Source organism: Acinonyx jubatus, chromosome D1, assembly GCF_027475565.1.
Source record: "Acinonyx jubatus isolate Ajub_Pintada_27869175 chromosome D1, VMU_Ajub_asm_v1.0, whole genome shotgun sequence".
In the NCBI taxonomy this organism is placed as follows: Eukaryota; Metazoa; Chordata; class Mammalia; order Carnivora; family Felidae; genus Acinonyx; species Acinonyx jubatus.
This window is the reverse complement of record NC_069390.1, coordinates 59,954,495-59,976,528: the sequence shown is the minus strand read 5'-3', so window position 1 is coordinate 59,976,528 and position 22,034 is coordinate 59,954,495.

The window sequence follows — 22,034 nt, the reverse complement described above, 5'->3', positions numbered from 1 at the left end:
AGAAAGGGAGCTGGGGGGAATCCTAAGGCATTTTGGTGTTACCACGTCCTGAGGCCAGCCACCAAATAGGGCCCCTGCATGCTTGAAGGCCATCTCGAGCACTGCTTCCTGTGACCTTCCTATGACCTCGCACCCTCAAAACCATCTAAAGCCCTTTACCCTTTTATGAGGGGCAAACCTTGTGACTCTCTGTTCTGCCTTGAGGCTGGAGCTCCCTGTACAGAGGTGGCCATGGTTCCCCTCCCTCCCCCATATGTGCCCAACACAGCCTCAGGCCAGGATTGCGGTCACTCTGCTTTGTAAACAGATGTGTGGCCTAAAACATAGCACTTTTGTAACGGCCCCTTTGTTCACCCCAAGTGTCCAGCTTTCTTTTACAAATCATTCTTAAAACATGCTACTGTGATTGGAGGCTTGATCAAGGTCAGCCTTAGATTTCTCAGCTCATGTATCTAGACAGCCAGCCCATCCCTTTCCTGTGGTCTCTTCACTGACCACCTGAGTCTGTACGTGGGGGGAGGGGGGGCAGGGATGGCCTTGGGCTGATGGGGGTGGTTGGCAGGGAAATGAGGCCCCATGATCCTCTTGCAGAGCAAAACAACCTGATAACCAGCCCATCAAAGGGAGGGGCCGGGCTTTTTTCCAGGTCCTGTGGGGTCCTGGCTCTGGCAGCTCCATGAGCCCAGTGACCTCGGTCTCCTTTAGAACCTTCAGGACAGCGTGGCACCAAGCAGAAAACCATGGAGACAGTCTGATGCCATGTTCACCCCAGTCTGGGGCATAGGGACCAAGGGGGAGAAAAGGCCTGTGTAAGCCAGAGGCTCACTGAGCAACCCACAGCACCCAGAACCCCACTCGACACAAAAGATAACAAAACAAGCTCTCTGGCTCCACTGTCTGGCTTTGATTTCTGGGCCGGAAGTGCATGGCCAGCCAGACGTGTCTGACCCTCACTTAGCCTGGTCTTATTTCCCGCCAACTTCCCTGGCCCTCCAACCCCAATATACAAGGCATCTCAAAGCTTTTGTCAACATTTCTCATTTCGCTGGCAGCCCTAGAGTGTTCTAGTCCATTCTCATGCCACGTCTCTCCCCTAAGCCTAGGTTCCCTCTTACTGAGGTTTTGGGTAAAGGCCCAGTTGAGTCACATTGGAAATCCTCTAGAGATCCTGCCAGCTAAAGACAAAGGTTAATGGGTTGTGACATGACCCCAATTATCTCACTTATAAATCGGATACTGGATTTGCTTCATAAACACCCTTTTGTGTTTATGAACCTTGTAGGTTTATGAACCTTATAGGTTCCCAAGCTCCTTCACATCCATACTGTCCTTTCATAGAACTCTAGAATGTGTGTGCCATGCGTCTCCTCACCTGTGCCTGAGTTGTGCTTTATTGCTCTGTCTTCATAGCAAACATCTGCCCATCCTTCAACACTCTGCATAAGCCTTGCCTCCTTGGCTCCCCAAGCAGGGTTAGTCCCACCCCCTCTTTGTACCACCCTATATCTGGTGAGGACTTTTACCATCATATTGCAGCTATTCACAGTCAGCAGTTGTGTTGCTAAATATGTAACAACCAGCTCTCAGAGAAAAGCCCTGATTTGTAGCATTGGCCAGTTTCAGTGGTGCAAACACTCTCATTGTAGTGGATATCAAGTTACTGAAGTGGTATCACTGATCATCAGGAAAAAGAGGCACACAATGGGCTCTGGAGAGCCAGAGTGAGCCTGCTCCGACACAAGAACTGAGTGCCTATGAGGGCAGAAGCTCTGTCTTGCTCTTTGTATCACCAGCGCCCAGCACACATAAGGTGCTCAGGACCTCTATCATGATGTCCTCTCTTGCTCAAACTCCTTCTTGCTCCAAACTCTTGCTCAAACTTTTCCTGTAGTATAAGAAAAAGCCCAAAGTTCATAACCTTTTACAGACAGACTTCAACCTACATTAAAGAGCATAGATTCTGGAGTGAGACTGCCTGAAATCAAATCCTGGCTTTGCCACATAATGGATATGTAACCTCAGGCAGGCAAGTTACTTAACCTCTCCATTTCCTTGTCTGTAAAGTAGAGGTAATAATACCCACCTCATAGAGTTGTTGCAAGAGTTTGATGAGGAATACATCCATAGCTTTTTGAGCAGTGCCTGGAGTATAGTAAGTGCCATACTTACATTACCTATTACTATTATTATTATCGTCCTCATCATCACTTTCTGTCCTCATCTTTTACCGTGATCTTACTTGCCCACTTTCTCAGTGCCCTCTACATAATCCACATGGATTTCCATCTGCTGACCTTTGCCCAAGCCACTCACACTGCTTGGAGTGTCCCACCCTCTCCTCTCCAGTGACCCAAACCCTCCTGTCCACGCAGACACCATTCTCACCCTCCACCGCCCTCCCACTGAGCCCCTCCTCCTCTGGTTTTCCAGTGTCCTTCTGGTTGGCATCTCCATGGACCTGAGAATTGGATCATCACATGTTCTGTTTATTCATTTATTCTGTGAAGTACCTGCCACATTCTAACCCCAGAGCTGGACTCTGGGAAATCAAAGCTGAACCCAAACATTTCTCCACTGGAACATGTAAACAGATTCCAGTATTGTGGGCAGTGCTCAGGTGGAAGTCTACTCCAGGGAGACCACATAAGTGGGATCTCAAATGGGATGTCCACGCTTAGCAACAACTCCTCAAGGTACACATCACTTTACAGTTTACAAAGCACTTTGCTTCCTTTTTCTCATTTAATCCCCACAACAGCAGCTCTGAGAGAAGGAGCATAGGAGGGGCTTTTTTCAGAGATAAGGAAACTGAAGTGCAGAGAGAGAAAATTACTTTCCTGTGGCCACACTGCACGTAAGTACATGCCTGGCACATATTAGGCCCTTGGCTATTGAACTAAATGTCATTTAATTTACATTAAGTGGCCAAGTTGAGGAGAGAACCCGGTCTGAATCCTCCTTCAGGATTATTTCTACTCAACTGTGAGGCCACGAACAGAACTGGGTTTCCAAGTGCCAGGACTCTGGTCCAGGCCTTTCCACCAGCGTTCTAGGTGACCTTGGGCAAATCCCTTCCCTGTCCTGGCCTGAAAGTGTCCTTGGCAAAATGCATCAAGGGGAAGTTCAGCTCTACCAGCTAGCAGGCTCTTCTAGCCAGTGCTGGATAGAAAAATGTTCTATGGAACTATGTGAGCAGAGACCAGAAGTCCCTTGATGAGGCTTCAGGGACTGGCCCTGCATGTCTTCTCCTAGACTTTAGTCCTGTTAACGGATACTCGGTGATGGAGCAGTCCTGGGATTTTTGCATTTCCAGTGGGAAATGATGGACTCTAGCAAGTGTTGCTGGGGCTAAAACCACCAAGCAAAGTGGAGTCACTTGGATGGCGTGTCACACCACTGGCACTCCCCTCGGTGAAGTCAGAAAGCTTTTGTGAGGGTGAGGCTCATTCCCCTTCCTCCTTAGAAGAGGAGGCATGTTAGACAAGATGAGCACCCATCATCATTCCTGAGCAGAGAGAAGGGCTGCTGAGAGGACTATTAGAACATGACATCCATTGTCTATTTTTTGGCATAGAATCTAAGAGTTTTGTGCTAGAAGGAAACATAACTGACCATGAAAGGCAAAGAGGAAAGAGAACTGGCCTTCAGTCAAGCAGACCAGTCTAAACCTTGGCTCTGCTGTGTGACATTGGCAAGCATCTGAGCTCTCTGTCTCAATGACTTCATCTACCAAGTGGGGATAAAAATACCTGCATTACCTACCTGATGGAGCGATTATAAGGACTAAGTGGGAAAATGTGTGGAATGTGCCTGATTACCTCTTCTTTGCTTCCTCTCTGTACTGCTTGCTCTCCACACTGGACAGAACTCTCCTAATGCAAGGACTACCTCTTACACTTCTGTAGCCTCGGCCTTGAGCACCCTGCCTCCAAGGGGAGATTCTTGGTTCATGTTTGTTGAATGAATAAGTGAACTTCATTGCCTTACCCGTGTCACTGCAGATCTGTATGCTGTTCCTTCCCCTGGGCTATTTGGAGGCTCACTTCCCTCTGAGTTCTGCCCCTGGCACTTTCCAATGGGGAAAATGGACTGGGCCACAAAGCTGGTCAGTGTGACAAGCCTGGGTCAGCTTCCTGTGGGCTGGACCTGCCCCTCCCCACCTCCCTCCCCAGTGCCCAGCATAGGCCCTCATTTGATGCCAAGAAATCCGACTGACAACAATTAGGGCTAACACTTATGAGCCAGCAACATTCTAAGTACTTTATTGTCATGAATATTTTTAATCCTCACCAGAGCCATGTGAGGTAGGAACAATTTACTGTCTCTGTTTTATAGGTGAGTATTATGGGATCAATTGTCTCCTCCAAAATTCATATGTTGAAGTTGTAACCCCCAACACCTAACAATGTAACTGTATTAGAGAGTCTTTAAAGAGTCTATCCAGCACTGGCTAGAAGAGCCTGCTAGCTGGTAGAGCTGAACTTCCCCTTGATGCATTTTGCCAAGGACACTTTCAGGCCAGGACAGGGAAGGGATTTGCCCAAGGTCACCTAGAACGCTGGTGGAAAGGCCTGGACCAGAGTCCTGGCACTTGGAAACCCAGTTCTGTTCGTGGCCTCACAGTTGAGTAGAAATAATCCTGAAGGAGGATTCAGACTGGGTTCTCCCCTCAACCTGGCCACTTAATGTTAATTAAATGACATTTAGTTCAATAGCCAAGGGCCTAAAGAGGAAATTAAGTTAAATGAGGTCATTAGGTTGGACCCTAATCCAATGTGACTGGTGTCTTTATAAGAAGCAGAAATTTGGGAGTGCCTCAGTGGCCCAGTTGGTTAAGTGTCCAACTCTTGATTTCGGCTCAGGTCATAATCTCATGGTCATGATATCGAGCCCTTGTGTTAGGCTCTGCACTGGGCATGGAGCCTGCTTAAGCTTCTCTCTCCCTCTTCTCTGCCCCTCTCAAATAAATGAATAAATAAATAAAATAAGAAATTTGGACACAGACAGGAAGGAAAACCTAGTGACGACACAAGGAGAAGCCACCCGCAAGCCAAGGGGGGGTTGGCCTCAGAAGAAGACGACTCTTGCCAACACCTTGATTTTGGACTTCTAACCTCCAGAACTGAGGAAATATATTTCTTTTGTTTTAGCCACCCGGTCTGTGGTTGTGTTTCAGGGCCGCCCTGGCTGACTAGTGCAGTGAGGGAGCTGAGGCACAGAGAAGTAAAACAGCCAGGAAGAGGCCAAAGGGAGATTTGTAGGCAGTTGGCCCCACCACCCACGCTCTGAACCACCACCTCCACCACGGCTCCGGCCCAGAGCAGTGCCACTTCCCGAGGCTGCTGCTGCTTCTCAGCCCCACAGGCAGCCTGTCCAGCCCGGGTGGGCTCCCGGCAGCCCTTCTGTCTGGGATTCCTCCAGCTAAGTGTGGTCAGTAACACTGGGATGGGCTCGGGGCAGAGAAGAAAAGATGGACCACAATGGTGGGGTTGAGAACAGAAAACACACACACACACACACACACACACACACACACACACACACCCTTGTTCCCAGGGTTCTTATCTTCCAGAGCACGGTTCTTCTGCCTCTTCACACGGCCTTGGAATCACACCATAATGCAAACACAGTCTGATGCTCAACTCTGGCACATATCCTGTCATTAAAAACAACTACCACCGGCCAGGCACCATTGGGAGTGTTACCTATACGATCTCATTTAATCTTAACAACAATCTGAGTGGTCACTAGCATAACACCCATTTACAAGTGAAGACAGTGAGACCCACATTGATTAAATGGCCTAAGGGAATGAAGCCAGAAAATGGCAGAGCTAAGATTTGAGACCAAGTCTGTCTGATGCAGAGGCCCAGAGCCACCACGTCACATGACTCCAGGGGCCCTATTCACACAGAAGAATAGAATACAGCGTGACTACTGCACCTTGGAGTTGTGCAGTCCCCAGCCCCACAAGCCTCCCCTGTCCCCAACCTCCTCATGTTTCTAATCTAAGGATGGAGATGCCATTTCCTAAGGCCTGGGGGCCCAGACCTGAGCCTGTTCTCCTGGCTGACATTACCCATTGGGGAAGACAGACAGAGAAACAAATGATTTCCATCCAGTGAGATTCCTGCTCTGTTAGAAAGGCAAAGACGACGGGCTGAAGGGGGAACTGAGAGAACCAGGGACCACACTGGAGAGGAAACAGAGGATGATTCACCAAGGAAGACATCCTTGTGATGGGGTTTGGGGTGAGTAGAAGCTTCTTAGGCAGACAAGGAAGGGTATTTAGCCAAAAAGGACATCATGTGCAAATAATAATAATAGCTAATATTGATTAAGCATTCATTAGGTACCAGGCACAATGCTGGACATTGTACTTACATTATCCCATTCAGTTCTCACAACAACCTAGGCAATATGTACTTTAACCAGTTTTACAGATAACAAAACTGAGGCTCAGAGAGGGTGACTAACCTACTCAAATTCACACAGCTGAGAATGGGTAGAACCAGGATTGCTACCCTGATCTGCTGTTTCAAAAGCCTGTGCTCTCACCACTGTTATGTTACCATATTTATACAAAAGACTGGAGTTGAAAGTTAATAAAATAATTTTAATGTTTACTTAACAATTTCTCTGATTTTTCCAACTATTATTAATGGTGATCAGCTCTTTCTCCAGCCTTTTCTGACTAGAGGGGGTGGGGAGAGCTTCACATCCAGGGATATAGTAGACTCAAATTTGGCAGTGAGATGGGGCAGGATGGGGCAGTGAGCTACAGCAGAGCTTGTTTACATTTGGAAGATTCTAGGGCCTTGTGAAATTTTCAATATTTTTTGCTTTGCCTTAAAGAAAATCCAAACAAACTAGAAAACATTTCCTCTCTACAGGCCCCACCATTTTAAGAAAAGGGAGGAAGATCCATTTAGTGAATTCTATCCAAGTTGATCTGGTGCCCTGCTGGCCAGAGGCCCCAGCTTGAGTTTTGAGTGTTTTGTTCTGCTGTTTTTGAGGACTGGGTCAGCAAAATACAACGCAGGATTGTTTGTCTATTTTTCTCTGTTTCCTCATGACTCCCAGACAAGACTTGCCAAAACTCACTCTCCCACCAGCACTCTCAAAGAGGTCCTCTTTGGGGTGAGATGTAAGACAGAATTAAGAAAGGCTCAAGCATGCAGGAAGAAGGCTTTTCCAAACTTTCCATGCACAGACAAGGTGGTTGTGTATTAGAGAGAGCGGGGCTGGGAGTCAGGAGTCCTGGGGTCTGGCCTTTTTCTCTCACTTGCTTTGTGATGCAGACAAGTCCCTCAGCCTCTTTGGACTTGTTTCCTTGTATGTGAAATAGTGGAGTCAGCTACTCATTCAACAAACACAAACAAAGGACCTTCCACATATAGGCACCATGCTGACAGCTGGTGATACCAAGGCGTGATTTGGGGGTCACTGTTTCAGGAGAGCTTCCAGTGCAGGGCCGGGAGCAAATAGTAAAGGGAACAAAGAGGAAAGAGGGGCGGCCTCCCTCCCTGACTGGAGACACAGGTGAGGTTAGAGAAACAATATCTGGGCTGGACTTTAAAGGGCAGGTAGAGTTTGCTAGAGCCAGAAATTGGGGAAAGGCATTCCAGCAGAGCCCAGGCTCAGTGACCAGAAAGAGCAAGGCCACTTCTGAAACAGAGGCACTAGATGGGGAGGTGGGTGGGGGATAGGAATGGTTGAGGGTCTAGGCACACTACCTGACTTCAAGTCCTGGCTCTACCACTTGCTGGCTATGTGACCTTCAGCAAAGTGTTTCACCTCTCTGAGCCTAATTTCCTAATCAGACAACTGGGAAGAATAATTCTACTCATGTGATCGAGTTCTGTAAGGATCAGATGAGTCAATGCACATAGACACTTAGAACAACACCTAGCGCCTGTTACACGCTCAATGCACAAGAATCTTAATTCTTTTTTTTAATGTTTATCTACTTTTGAGAGAGAGATAGAGAGAAAGAGCACGTGGGGGAGGGGCAGAGAGAGAAAGAGACACAGAATCCGAAGCAGGCTCCAGGCTCCAAGCTGTCAGCACAGAGCCCGATGCGGGGCTCGAACTCACAGACTGCGAAATCATGACCTAAGCCGAAGTCGGACACTTAACCAACTGAGCCACTCAGGTGCCCCAGCAATGCACAATAATTATCAATACTGCTATTATTCTATGCAGACAGTTGAGGCTAGAGACTAGCTAGACCCTAGGCTAAAGGAATAGACTAAAATGTACCCTGGAACCAGACTATGAAGGATTCTGTATGATAGGTTTGTCCAATTCAATCACTGGGTGTTTCCTACGCATCTGGCACTGGGAATAAGCCAGAGACATACCCTGCGTCTAAGTCATTGCCACACAGAAGGGCTGCCAGAGGGTGTCAAAGGAGGGAAGCAGCAGAGGTTAAATGTAGTAGAAGCAATCCATGAAAGCTCATGCCTTTCACCATCATGCAACCTTTACATAACAGAAAAGGGGCCTGCCCTGATGGAGCCTGCATTCAAACGTGGACAGATACCCTCTCTTATAATTCCATGTGGCATGGCTATGCCCACACATGGGCAGTTAAGACTTGCCCTAGGGCTCAGGGGATGGCAAAACTGAAATAAATAGTAAGGACAACAAGAGTTAGATCGCCTTCAGGTCAGGTCTACTCTTCAGCTTGGAACACTGTACGGGAGGCTTCATTCTGTACATACATCAGAGGCAATCAAAGGTCCTATATGGCCTATGTAGACTGCTCCAAGTCCCAATCCCCGGAAAGAGACCCAGACAGACAGCTGGTCTTTCATTTGCCTGTCTCAGGCATATCTTTCACACCAATTTTTTCTCTTGTACTTAATTGTTCTTTCACAATTGTCTCTCACAAAGGATCATCATTCCCTCAAAGAAGAGACCTGTCCTCCCACAAGGATATGCCCATACCCTATGACTTCAAGGTATGCAGTTCCTTAGGAAAAAAGATGATAAACTGACTATAGCAGAGGCTGCTAGTTGTCCCTCAGTATCTGTTTTTCTGTACTTCTTTCTGTAAGAACTCATGAATTTTTGCCAGGCACTTATCCACCCAAAAGAAAGACCATGTTTCCCAGCCTCCCTTGCAGGTAGGTATGGCCATATGACTAAAATCTGGCCAACAGGACGTGAGAAGTGGTGTAGGTTACTTCTGAGGCATGTCCCTAAATTGAGGGAATGTACCCCTCTTTGTCCCTTCCTTCCTTATGCTGGCTGGAATAGCAGACATGTGGCAGGAGTAGCCATCATGGACCATGACATGAAGGCCATATGCTGAGGATGGTGAAGCCACAATAGAGAAGGAACCTGGGCCACTGAAATCACAGAGTGTTCTCTCAGCCCAGGACTGATGACCTCTACAATCCTATTAGAGAAAGAAATGTCAACCTTATCAGCCCATGGTTTCTTTTCACATGTAAGCAAACATAATCAAAACAAATACTTCCATCTTATCCTATAAGACAAACTCACATATAAGATTGTAGAGGATTATTTCAGTACACCAAGCCAAGCTGTGTGTCAAGAATCCCTTTCTGAAAGTTGGTCTTGCTGCCCCAAGCCTGGTCCAGTGAGCCTCCGAGGAGCTCTGAGGTCCAGCATTCCCCCTTACCCCTGGGTTGGCTCAGTTCTCCTGCCAGGGGCCAAGGCTTTGTCTGAACCCCAGCTTCCTTCCCTGGATCCAGAAAACTTCTAGCTCTGTCAGTCCTTCTGTCTATACTCTGGCCACTGGACCATTCTCTCTAGTCATAGGTTGAAACTCTGCTTCATAAGGAAAAGTTCCCTGGAACAAAGATGTTTCTTTGCCACCTGCTATGATATAGGCATTGCAGGTGAGGTATTTTCAGTATGAATTGGGGAACCGCTCTTTGACATGGCTTGCTAAAGTATTGCCTAAGGAGTCCAAGCTCTCCTGGTAAATTTAGCATTAGGTAGTTATAGCCTCTTTTGCCTACATTTTCCCACATATTAAATAGGCAGATAACTGGGAACCTCAGACTGATCCTCGTCTGTCCCCTAGCTTACATTCAGGATTTATGTAATCATGGTGTTCATCTGATAAAGGGAGACCCCCCTCTTCCCATAATGTGTGGTACAGCCCAGTTCGGTTCCATCTGGAAATTTTCAGTGTTTGTGAACTTCACAGGAAGGGGCATAAGATGCCAAAAGTTCATGGGACAAAGTGCAAAGGGGCTCCAAAGGGGCTGGAGCAGGGGAAATATTAGCAAGCTTGGCCTCCATGTTCCTTACAATGTGCCTATCGTGAGATGTGGGTTGTCATGGCAATGAAAGGTTGGCAGTTGGACACTGGAAGAAGACTGTGTCATGTTGTCATGGAAGATGAAGCATTTGAGACACAGACAGTTTGATCAAAATATACCTCACTGAGCTCAGTGGAAACCCCAGAGGTCGTTCCTATGATATCATTAAGTACCATGAGCCCAGTACAATACAAGTATCCCCAAGACCCCAGGGGTCAAGTCATCTCAAAAGGGGCTCTTAATGAGGTAAAACATTTCCACTGCAGAGACTTGGACAACTGTGCCCAGCCCCAGGCTCTAATTTGGACCCCACATGCCAGTGCTACCTTAGGTCCCATTCAAGTGGGGACTAACATGTTCCACAGTGGAATTTTCCCTCCTGTACTCTGCCCTCCTCTCTATGCTAGCCTACCAGTGAGGCCTCTGCATGTCTCCTGGTCAGGCCCGAGAAGCTGTAAGAGAGATATACACATGAACTTCATTCATTCTCTTTATTCATTCCAGTGTGCCAAATCTTCCCAATTCTTTAAGATCTAATTCAAATGGCCTCTCCTCCAGGAAGCTTTCCTTACTTCATCCACTAAGCTCCTCTTGCTATTTTTAATTACAATAATAATAATAATAATCTGTTAGGCCCTCATAAAGAGCCAGGCACCATGCTGTTATTTACAAACATAATCATTCAATCAAATCCTCACAAGGACCTCATGAGATAAGGGTTATTATGTCCATTCTATAGATGAGGAAACTGAGGCTGAAAGAGATGAAGTGCTGTGCCCAAGGTCATAGAGCTGGTAAGTGACTGAGTCAGGATTTGAGTGCAGGTGTACCTACTAACCACTGTAGTGCACTCTTTCACTGAAAATGCACACTTACTTCTTGAAACTGCCCTGGTTCTTTACCTCCATGTGCACCCTCTGTTAAGATGGGATAAATTCCAATCCACTCCAGCTTTGGCAGCCTCTGATTCTGGGATCATTAGAGGGAGCAGTGAAGGGGACACAGGGCCTTCTTGGTGGCTCTCTGTTGCTGGTTTCCCTTCTAAAAGAGTGTCCTCGTTCCTCTCCACCTCCCCTCAGTCCTTTATGCAGGGTGCAGCTTTAGAATTCCTGGACTCAGCTTCTGAATATCGATTGTTTGCAGGAGCAAGTCAGCAATTTGTGGTTTCCCGACAATGGCCTTGTGTTCTATAATAGAACCGGGCTTGTTTGCATTTCTATCATCAGGCAAGGCACAGGCCTGGGGTCTGGCCTGCCCTTTTGCCTGATGATCTGGAATTATTCTGTCATCTGTCCCAACCCTTCAGAGTGGTGAACACAGGCTGAGCTCTGCTATCAGAAAGCTAAAACCCAAATAAAACTGCAACTCTTTCCCAGAAAAGGGATCGTTATGATGCCTGTTCTTTTAAATATGTATTTTGCTACTTTAAAAGAAAAAAAGTGTGTTTAAATCCAGGATGGTCATGTTCATAAAGGGGTAGGGAAGCAAGCACCCTCATATATTATTGGTGGGATATAAACTAATGTGATTTCTTTGAAGGACTAGTTGGTACCATTTTTTTATGTTTACTTATTTTTGAGAGAGAAAAGAATGTTGTGTGTGTACACAAGAGGGGGAGGGGAACAGAGGATCCCAAGCGGCCTCCGCACTGACAGCAGAGAGGCCCCCGGCACAGGGCTTGAACTAACAAACCATGAGATCATGACCTGAGCCGAAGTCGGACACTCAACAGCCTGAGCCACCCAGGCGCCCTTGGTTGGTACCATTTATTGACATTTCAAATGTGCAAACCTTTTAATGCAGCACTTGCAGTTCTAAAAATTTATCTTACAGACATTCTTGTACATTATGCAAAAGCATATGTATAAAGATGTTTTCTCTTGGATTATTTATAACAAAAACGTTAGGAATCTAAATGGCCATCAGCTAGGGACTTATTAAATAAATAAATAATTGTTTAACCACACAATGGAACACTCTGCGGCCATTTTTTAAAAGAAATACATTTGTATGTGAAGAAATGGAACATCCTCCAAAATATACTATAAAATTAAAACAGCAAGATTCCCCTCCCTTGGGGGGAGGGGAACTGTGTGTGAAAAAAGGTGTGTGTGTGTGTGTGTGTGTGTGTGCACATATAGAACAAAATCCAGGAAAAACATTAGGAAACTATCAACATTGATTACTTCTGAGTAAAAGGCCTGACCATCTGGAGTAGGAGGGAAACTAACTACCAAGTTGAACTGGTTTGACCTGTTTCCCACATACTTATATTACTTTTACTTAAAATGCATCCAGGGGGCACCTGGGTGCTTCAGTTGGTTAAGCTTCCCGCTCTTTTCTCTCTCTTTTTTTTTTTTTTAAAGCTTATTAATTTATTTTGAGAGACACAGAGAACACAGGAGGGGCATAGAGACAGGGAGAGAGAAAATCCTAAGCAGGCTTCATGCTGTCAACGCAGAGCCCAGCACAGGGGCTCGATCCTACCAACAGTGGGATTATGACCCCAGCTGAAACCAAGAGCCAGAGGCTTAACTGACTGAGCTACCCAGGATCCCCTTGGCTGACTTTTGATTTAGGTAGGTCAAGATCCCATTGTTCATAGATCAAGCCCTACGTCCAGCTTTGTGCTGGCAGTGCAGAGCCTGTTTGGGATTGTCTCTCTCTCCCTCTCTCTCTTCCCCTCCCCTTGCACACACTGTCTCTCTCACTCTCCTTCTCTCAAAATAAATAAACACTTTTTTTAAAAGGCAGTAGGATAGGAAACATATATTCTTATCCAAACCAAACCAACTCCTGCTTTTCTAACCTGTTGCTGTCTTCCTCACTTATTCCCATAAACTGAGCTGCTCCTGCATCAAGTGCAATGCCTTGCTTTATGTAAAGTTCTGCTTTTTGTATATTTTCACGTATAGGGTAAGTAATGCTCAGTATCTCAATTTTATAGCTGAGGAAACTCAGAAAGTAAGTAAATTCCCGTGATGGTTAGTTTATGTGCTGATATGGTTATACTATAGTACTCAATTACTTAATTAAAAATGAAATCAATGGGCGCCTGGGTGGCTCAGTCGGTTGGGCGTCTGACTTCGGTTCAGGTCATGATCTCACAGTCTGTGAGTTCAAGCCCCGCATTGGGCTCTCTGCTGACAGTTCAGAGCCTGGAGCCTGCTTCAGATTCTGTGTCTCCCTCCCTCTCTGCCCCTCCCCTGCTCATGCTCTGTCTCTCTCTGTCTCAAAAATAAATAAAAACCTTAAAAAAAAATTTTTTTAATGAAATCAAATCAGGGGTGCCTAGGTGGTTCAGTCAGTTGAATGCCACTCTTGATTTTGGCTCAGGTCATGGTCTCACAGTTCAAGAGTGCGAGCCCTATGTTGGGCCCTGTGCTGCCAGTGCAGAGCCTGCTTGGGATTCTCTCTCTCCTTTTCTGTTTCCTGCTCACGTGCTCTCTCTCTCTCTCAAAATAAATAAATACACTTAAAAAAAATGAAATCAAATCTACGGACTGATGTAGTTATTTTGTAGATGTGGTTACTACTTATAATCAGTTGACTTTTAGATAATGGAGACTATCCTCAAAATCTGGATAGGCCCCATCCAGTCAGTTAAAAAGGCCTTAAGAGGAAAACTGAGGTTTCCTGCAGGAGGAGGAAATTCACCTCTGGACTGTTGCTTTGGCTCCTCCTACTTGAGAATTTCCAGCCTGCTGGCCTGCCCTACGGATTCCAGACTTGCCAACAACCATAATCCCAACAGGCAATTTCTTGCAATAAGTCAATCTCTCCCTCCCTCCCTATCTCCTCCTCTCCCTCTCTCTACAGATATACATATATTCGGCTGTAGAGAATATATGTATATATAGAGAGATACAGGCTCTGTTTCTCTGATAGAACCCTGACTGATACACTTCCTGAGATCACAGGGCAAATAAATGACACAGATGGGGTTTAAATCTATATCCATCTGTCTTCAGAGTATCTGTCTCCCCACCAGATGCCAAAGCAAGCTTGACACAACACAAATGGGTTCATGTGACCAGCCCATGTGAATCCTTTCATTGAATCCATCACCTACACGATAAAATAAAAATTCCTAGCATGACTGTGTCAAAGCCCTTTTGATTGCAGGTGACAGAGATGCAACTTGAACTGGCTTGAGAAAACTTAAGGCAGGGTAGTATGCTTTACATACTGGAGAAGTTAAGAAGTGCTGGTTTTACCAGGACTGGTTTCTCTCAAGTGCTTAGCTTTGCTTTACTTTTTTTTTTTTTTTTTTTTGATTTGTAATCTCTTTCTTGATCAGCTGTCCCTTCATAGTGGCAAGATGGTTGCTGTTGCCCCAGCCTGCACACTCTTAGGTCCAATCCTATGGAAAAAGGGAACACATTCCTCCCAAATTAAAAGTATAAAGTATAGGAAACATTGAATTTGGGGGGCTCTTTTGGTCTGATGTGGACATGTGTCACTGTTAGCAGTGATGTACTATGCATCAGTTGGCCTGGGTCTGCACCATGTGTATGGATGGGGTCTGCCCTGCCCAACCATATTGGACTGAGAATAAGGTAGAGTAGATCCCCAAATGAAAATCAGGGGTTGTTACTGGAAGTAGATGAATGAATGCTGAGCAGTCCAAAATGTCCACTTCAGTGACATCCAAGATTGGACATCACCTTGCCCTTACTCAACTCTTTCTCATACCCCAAAACTATGCTCAGGCTTTATTCAGTCACTTGCCACTCCTTGAACATACCTCAAACCCTCCTTACTCTATGCCTTTTTCTCGCTATTCTTTTTACCTAGAATACTATTCCTTCCCACCCTCCTTCTAAAAAAGATTACCTTTTTTTAAGACCATCTCAAACAATAACTTCTCCAGGAGGCCTTCGTGGATGCCGCAAAATGAATTACCCTCTCCCTCTTGTTTGTTTTTGTAGATAGTTTTGTTTTTATATAGAAGCATTGGCACATTTTTTCTGATATCATGATGATTTAACACCTGTGTAGTTTCTCCTAGTCTGTAAATTCCTTGAAGGCAAGGACAATAAATCAATCACATTCATAACCCATACAGTGCCTATAATAGTATATTGAATGCATTTGTTTGAGCATATGTTTATAAGGCATCTCTGTTCTGCAGCAGGTTCCATGCTGGGTATTGGAGAAAACACTATAGAAAAACACAACTGGATCACATTTGCTTCTATCTAAATTGAATGGCAATTCCTTTCAAGAGCCACTTAGGTATGACAGTAATAAGTGACAGTAACAAATCCAGAATTTCAACACAGTCTGACACTGAAGTGTACAATCTCAACCACTGTGCAATACCATCTTCCAATGGTTAGAGCATAGGATATGGAATCCTACAAACCTGGGTTCAATTCCCGACTCGCCCAATTCCTAGAGTATGGCCTTTGGTAAATTGTTACATATTCCCAAAACTGCAATGTCTTCCATCTATAAAGTGGGCATAATAGTTATATATACCTCATAAGACTGTGGTGAGAATTAAGTGAGTTGATCCACATAAAGCATGTAGCACAGTGCTTGGCACACAGTAAGTGCTAGGTGAATGTTTCTATTATGACATTTCCCAGAAAATTTGAGCCCCTTAGATATGGTTTGGAAGGAAAAATCTAAACAGAGATAACATAAAATAAGAATTGGATTTTGGGTCCGGGAGAACAGAGAAGAGGAAGAAGGGAGTTAAGGAACTGTGCAATGGAGTGGGAAATCTGAGGAAAAAGTCAGCCAGTGAGAAATTCTGACTGATGGCATTGACCAATAAATAATGATGATGATAATAGTAATCGCAGATACAAAATGCTTACCGTGTACGAGGCAATTCTAAGTATTTTCTATATAGTAATTCAGTTCTCAAGACAATACCATGAGATATGTACCATCATCTTTCTCATCTTATATAAATAAAGAAACCGAGCTATAGAGAAGTTAACCACTTATGTGTGAAGTTTAACAGCTTAGTGACTGGTAAAACCAAGATTGGAAACCCTAGAGCCTGATTCCTAAGTTTTTCTTCTTTTTTTTCTTTAAAGATTTTATTTTGGGAGCACCTGGGTGGCTCAGTCAATTAAGTATCTGGCTCTTGATTTCAACTCAGGCCATGATCCCAGGACCATGGGATTGAGCCCTGTGTCAGGCTCTGTGCTGAGTGTGGAGCCTACTGAAGATTCTCTCTTTCTCCCTCTGCCCCTCTCCCCTGCTTACACCTGCTCTCTCTAAAATAAATAAAATGAGAAAAAATGTTTAAAAAAAGATTTCATTTTTAAAAAATTTTTACATATATTTTGTGAGAGAGAGAGAGAGTCTGCATGCAAGCAGGGAAGGGGCAGAGAGAGGGAGACATAGAATCTGAGCAGGGTCCAGGCTGTCAGCACAGAGTCCAATGCAGGGCTCGAACCCACAGACCAGGAGATCATGACCTGAGCCAAAGTTGGACACTTAACCAACTAAGCCATCCACCACCCCTAAAAAAAATATTTTATTCTATACACCCAACATGGGACTTGAACTCACAATCCCAGGATCAAGAGTTGCATGCTCTACTGACTGAGCCAGCCAGACAGCCACCCACCCCGCCCCAGCAAGTCTTTCTTTTTAATCAGTACGCTATACAGCAGAGGGCAATTTGGGGAAGTAAAAAAAAAAAAACCTCAGAATTCAATAAAATCATCCAAAATGGGGACCAATGTTCCTGCAGAAAGATGTCCCATCACAGTGTCATTTATTAAACACCTGCTATGTGCCAAGAACTGCTTTTGGTGTTTACACTTATCACTCAATCCTCACAAAAACCTTAGGAGATAGGAACTGTCATCCCTACTTTTATTTTTTAATTTTTTATTATGGGGGGGAGAGAGAGAGTGTGTGTGTGCACACAAGAGTGAATGGGGAGTGGGGGATAGAGGGAGAGGGAGAAAGAGAATCTCAAGCAGGCTCCATGCCCAGTGTGGAGCCCAATGTAGTGCTCGATCCCATGATCGTGAGATCATGACCTGAGCCAAAATCAAGAGTCAGACACTTAACCAACTGAGCCACCTAAGGAACCCATCACCATTTTCAGATGATGAATTTGAAATTAAGTAACCTACCCAGGGCTACACAGCTAGTAAGCAGACTGGAACTCAACTATGTATGCCTCCAAACCCTCACCCCTCCCCGTACAGCAAAATTTGGCAATGACTTAAGTACCCAATAATAGAACAGTTAAGTAAGTTTGGCTGTATCTACTTCTGCAAATTCAGCTACTAAAACTTAGGATTTTAATAGCATTGGAAATTTTTCTCATGTTAAATGAATATTTTAAGTGAACAGATAAAATTGCATTTATAGTATAATCTCAGCTAGGTTAAAACATGCATTAAAAAAAGATGGAGAGGCCAGTACCTGGGTGTCACAGTCCGTTGAGCATCGGACTTTGGCTCAGGTCATGATCTCTCATGGTTCTTGAGTTTGAGCCCCACATTGGGCTCTGTGCTGACAGCTAGGAGCCTGGAGCCTGCTGTGTCTCCTGCTCTCTCTCTCTCGCTCTCTCTCTGCCCCTGCCTGCTTGTGTGCATGCTTCTCTCTCTCTCTCTCTCTCTCCCTCCCTCCCTCCCTGTCTTTTTCTCCCTCTGCCCCTCTCCCCCACTCTCTCTCTCTCTAAAACAAAAACAAAAAAGGTTGGAATTAAATATGCCAGTTGCCTCTGGGTAGTATAATTTTTTCCATGTTTCTGTACTTTTAATTTTTTTTTTATTTAAAAAAATTTTTTTTCAACGTTTATTTATTTTTGGGACAGAGAGAGACAGAGCATGAACGGGGGAGGGGCAGAGAGAGAGGGAGACACAGAATCAGAAACAGGCTCCAGGCTCTAAGCCATCAGCCCAGAGCCTGACGCGGGGCTCGAACTCCTGGACCTCGAGATCGTGACCTGGCTGAAGTCGGACGCTTAACCGACTGTGCCACCCAGGTGCCCCTGTACTTTTAAATTTTTTACAATGAACATGTAGGATTTTTATAGCCAGAAACTAATAAATGAATACTTTTTAAAACAAGGCTCTACATTTTACTTTTATTTTTAATTTTTTTTTAAGTTTATTTATTTATTTTGAGAGAGAGAGAGAGCGAACAAGCAAGCGGGGGAGGGGCAGAGAGAGAGGGAGAAAGAGAATCCCAAGCAGGCTCACTGCTGTCAGCACAGAGCCTGACATGGGCGTCAAACTCACAAACCATGAGATCATAACCTGAGCAGAAATCAAGAGTCAGACGCTTAACCAACTGAGCCACCCAGGAGCCCCTCCACTTTTTTTTTTTTTTGAGGGCCCTCCTCAGAATGGCACTGGTGGCAGAACTGCAAAGGAGATTGCATGCACAACCTCTATAATCTCCTGTGTGGATGCCCAAGTCCCAGTAGAAAAAGAACAGAACACTAATACAGATAGGGACATTTTAGCAGAGAAACCTTAGAACCTGAAACTTTCAGATTCTCCTTAATTCTCTGTTCCAGCAGAAGCAACCCATTCCCTCTTGCCAAAAGAAAGCAGTCTCTCCTCGTCTGGAGATGTTACAAAAGCTGAACAAAGGCAGGTACGTGATAAGATGACACTTGCTCTATTCTGTATCTGACTCATCACCCTCTCAGCTACCAGGCTAATAACCAGAATTGGGTATTGGCCTGGGCTGGAAAAGAAGGATCTCTGTCCTGAGAGGAGATGAGTTCTATACCAAAGGTATTTCAGGCCCTGGCTGATGCATGCTGGAAGGAAGCAAGGGAACATGTGTGGAGATGGATCTTGAAGATATTAGACTTAGGGGGATGGAACACAAGGTTGGATAGGGGAGAAAAGACCTCTCAGGGCTGTTGGATATGGAGTGTAAGCAGACACTGATTATACCAGGAGCCCCAACCACTAGGAGCTTCTGGTTAGAGTGAGGAATATGGAAGTCAAGTAATAAAAGGACTTCTAGCCCTAGCCCATTTCACAATGGTGAAATACATTCATAGACCTACCCTGTAGTTAATCCCCCAATTTTTGAGAGTGCAGATTAGTAGAGATATATTTAGCAGATATAAGAATCTTTGCATTAATTTTTTAACCTGAGGAGTAAGAGCCTTTATAGTAGAAAGGGCCAGCTGGAAACCCTTGATATTACCCAACCAGCCCACTGCTGCATCCAGCCAAGAGGGTAAATGAGAAACAACACTGCATTTAGCAGGAATTGCAGAGATTACTACCATCATAAAGGCTTAGAAGATACGAGACTATTCATCCCATTATATCCTTATTCATGTCACCTCTCTGGCCTCTGCAAAAACCAAATAGGTCCTGGCAGATGATGGTGAACTATCATAAACCTACAACTTGTAACCTTAATCGTAGCTGCCATGATGAATGTGGTATTCTAACCGTAATGTATCCCCTAGCCCTTGAAAGGTCACTATTGATCTGACAAACATGTTCTTCTCAATACCTATTGCTAAAGAGGATCAAAACCAGTTTATCTGGGGCTCCTGACGGGTTCAGTTGGAAGAACATGTGACTCTTGATCTCAGGGTCATGGGTTTAAGCCACATGTTGGGCGTAGAGATTACATAAACAAACAAACTTTAAAAAAGGATAGAAGTCCACATTCACTGTGTTGCCCCAAGTCTATGTCAACTCTCTTTCTCTGTCACAGAGTAGCCTATAGACCCCTTGATCATCTTCTCATTCCATAAAACATCCACAATAGTCCCCTAGAATAGTCCCCTACTAGTGGTCCTGGTAGATGGGATAAGAAAGGTACCTTAGATGCCCCAATGAGACTAAGTATTCCAGAGATTGGGGGATAAATCCCCCATGAAGATTCAGGGGCTTGCCATGTTAGAAAAGTTTTTAGTGGTTCAATGGCCTAGGGTATGTAGAATATCCCATCTAAGGTAAAGGATGAGTTTTTTCACTAGCATTCTTATCACTGAGAAAGAGCCATGGTGCTTGGTAGATTTTGGAGGTGGCATATCTTGGGCTACAAGTGCTGCTCTGATCCATTTATCTGCTGACTTGGAAGTCTGCCAGTTCTGTTTGAGCTGAGAGCAAGGGAGGGTTCTGTAGCAGATTCAGTCTGTAGTGTAAGTTACCTTGACACTCGGGCATATGACCCAGAAGATCTATGGGGCATAAGGGTGCTGTACAGCACCTTTTAAAAACTCTATAAGGAGGAGTGCCTGGGTGGCTCAGTTGGTTAAGCGTCTGACTTCAGCTCAGGTCATGATCTCATGGTCCATGGGTTTGAGCCCCGCATCCGACCCTGTGCTGGCAGCTTAGAACCTGGAGCCTGCTTTGGATTCTGTGTCTCCCTCTCTCTCTGCACCTCCCCTGCTCACACTCTGCGTGTGTGTGTGTCTCTCTCAAAAACAAATAAACATTTAAAAAAAATTTTTTTTAAAACTCCATAAGGAGAGTTACAGGCTTAGAGTTTTTGGGGTAAGACTATGCCTTCTGTGGCAGAGAACCATTCATCATTTAAAAACAGATTCCTACAAGGTCTTAGTAGAGAGTAATTGCTTGACCATGGGATATCATGTTTGGTAGGCTGAATAATGGACTCCCCAAAGATATCTATGTCTTAATCCCTGGAACTTGTGAATGCTACCTTACATGGCAAAAAAGGAGTTTGCAGACATAAATTTGAATCCTGAGTTGGGAGAGATTATTCTAGATTATTCATGTGGGCCCTAAATGCAATCACACATATCCTTATGAGAGGAAAGCAGAAGCAGATTTGACATGCAGAGAGAAAAGATGCAAAGTGACCATAAAGGCAGAGACTGAAGTAATGCATCCACAATCCAAAAAATGCTAGTAGGCACCAGAAGCTGGAAGAGGCAGGGAATAGATTCTCCCCTTAAGCCGCCAGAAGGAGCATAGTCCTGCTGAGACCTTGACTTCAACCCACTAACCTCTCTTCCTTACCTCACACTATGGATCTTATGAGGAAGGAGATCAGCCCACATAACATACTGACAGAGAAGGAAAACGCTCAAACCTACTTCAGAGATGGGTTGGTGCAATTTGTTGGTACTCGTCAAAAATGGACAGCTGCTTCATGGGTCAGGGGTGACTATAAGAGTTAGTGATTAAGAGAAAATCCTCCCAATGGACAGAGCTACAATCAATACTCTTGATTAACCATTTTGAGAGGACAGAAAAGTGGCCTGAGGTACATTTCTACATGTTCTCCTGATGGTTAGAGACTTGAGTGAAACAATATTGGAAGACTGGACTAAGGAAATCTGGGCAAGAAAAAGGTGGATAGACCTGTGGGAATCAGTATGTATGTCTCCGTATCCCAAGTTAATGCCCACAAGTGAGCATCTACCATAGAGAAGGTGCTCAAAAAACAGAAGAGAGGATGATCCTGCCTATGGTTGTCAGTCAGCCTCTCTCCTCAGCTACCTCAGTGTTAGCATATTGGGCCCATTTGTTGAGTGGTTACAGTGGCAAACAGGATGGGCTCAACAGGATGGACTCCCTCTTGCTAAAGCTGATATAGTTATGGTTTTTGCTAAATGTCTAAAAAGTCAGTAGCAAAAACCAGACATGATACTATATATAGAAAGCCTTTGGGGTGCCTGGGTGGCTCAGTCGGTTAGCATACAACTTCGGTTCAGGTCATGATCTCATGGTTCATGGGTTTGAGACCCAAGTTGGGCTCTGCACTGACAGCTCAGAGCCTGGAGTCTGCTTCGGATTC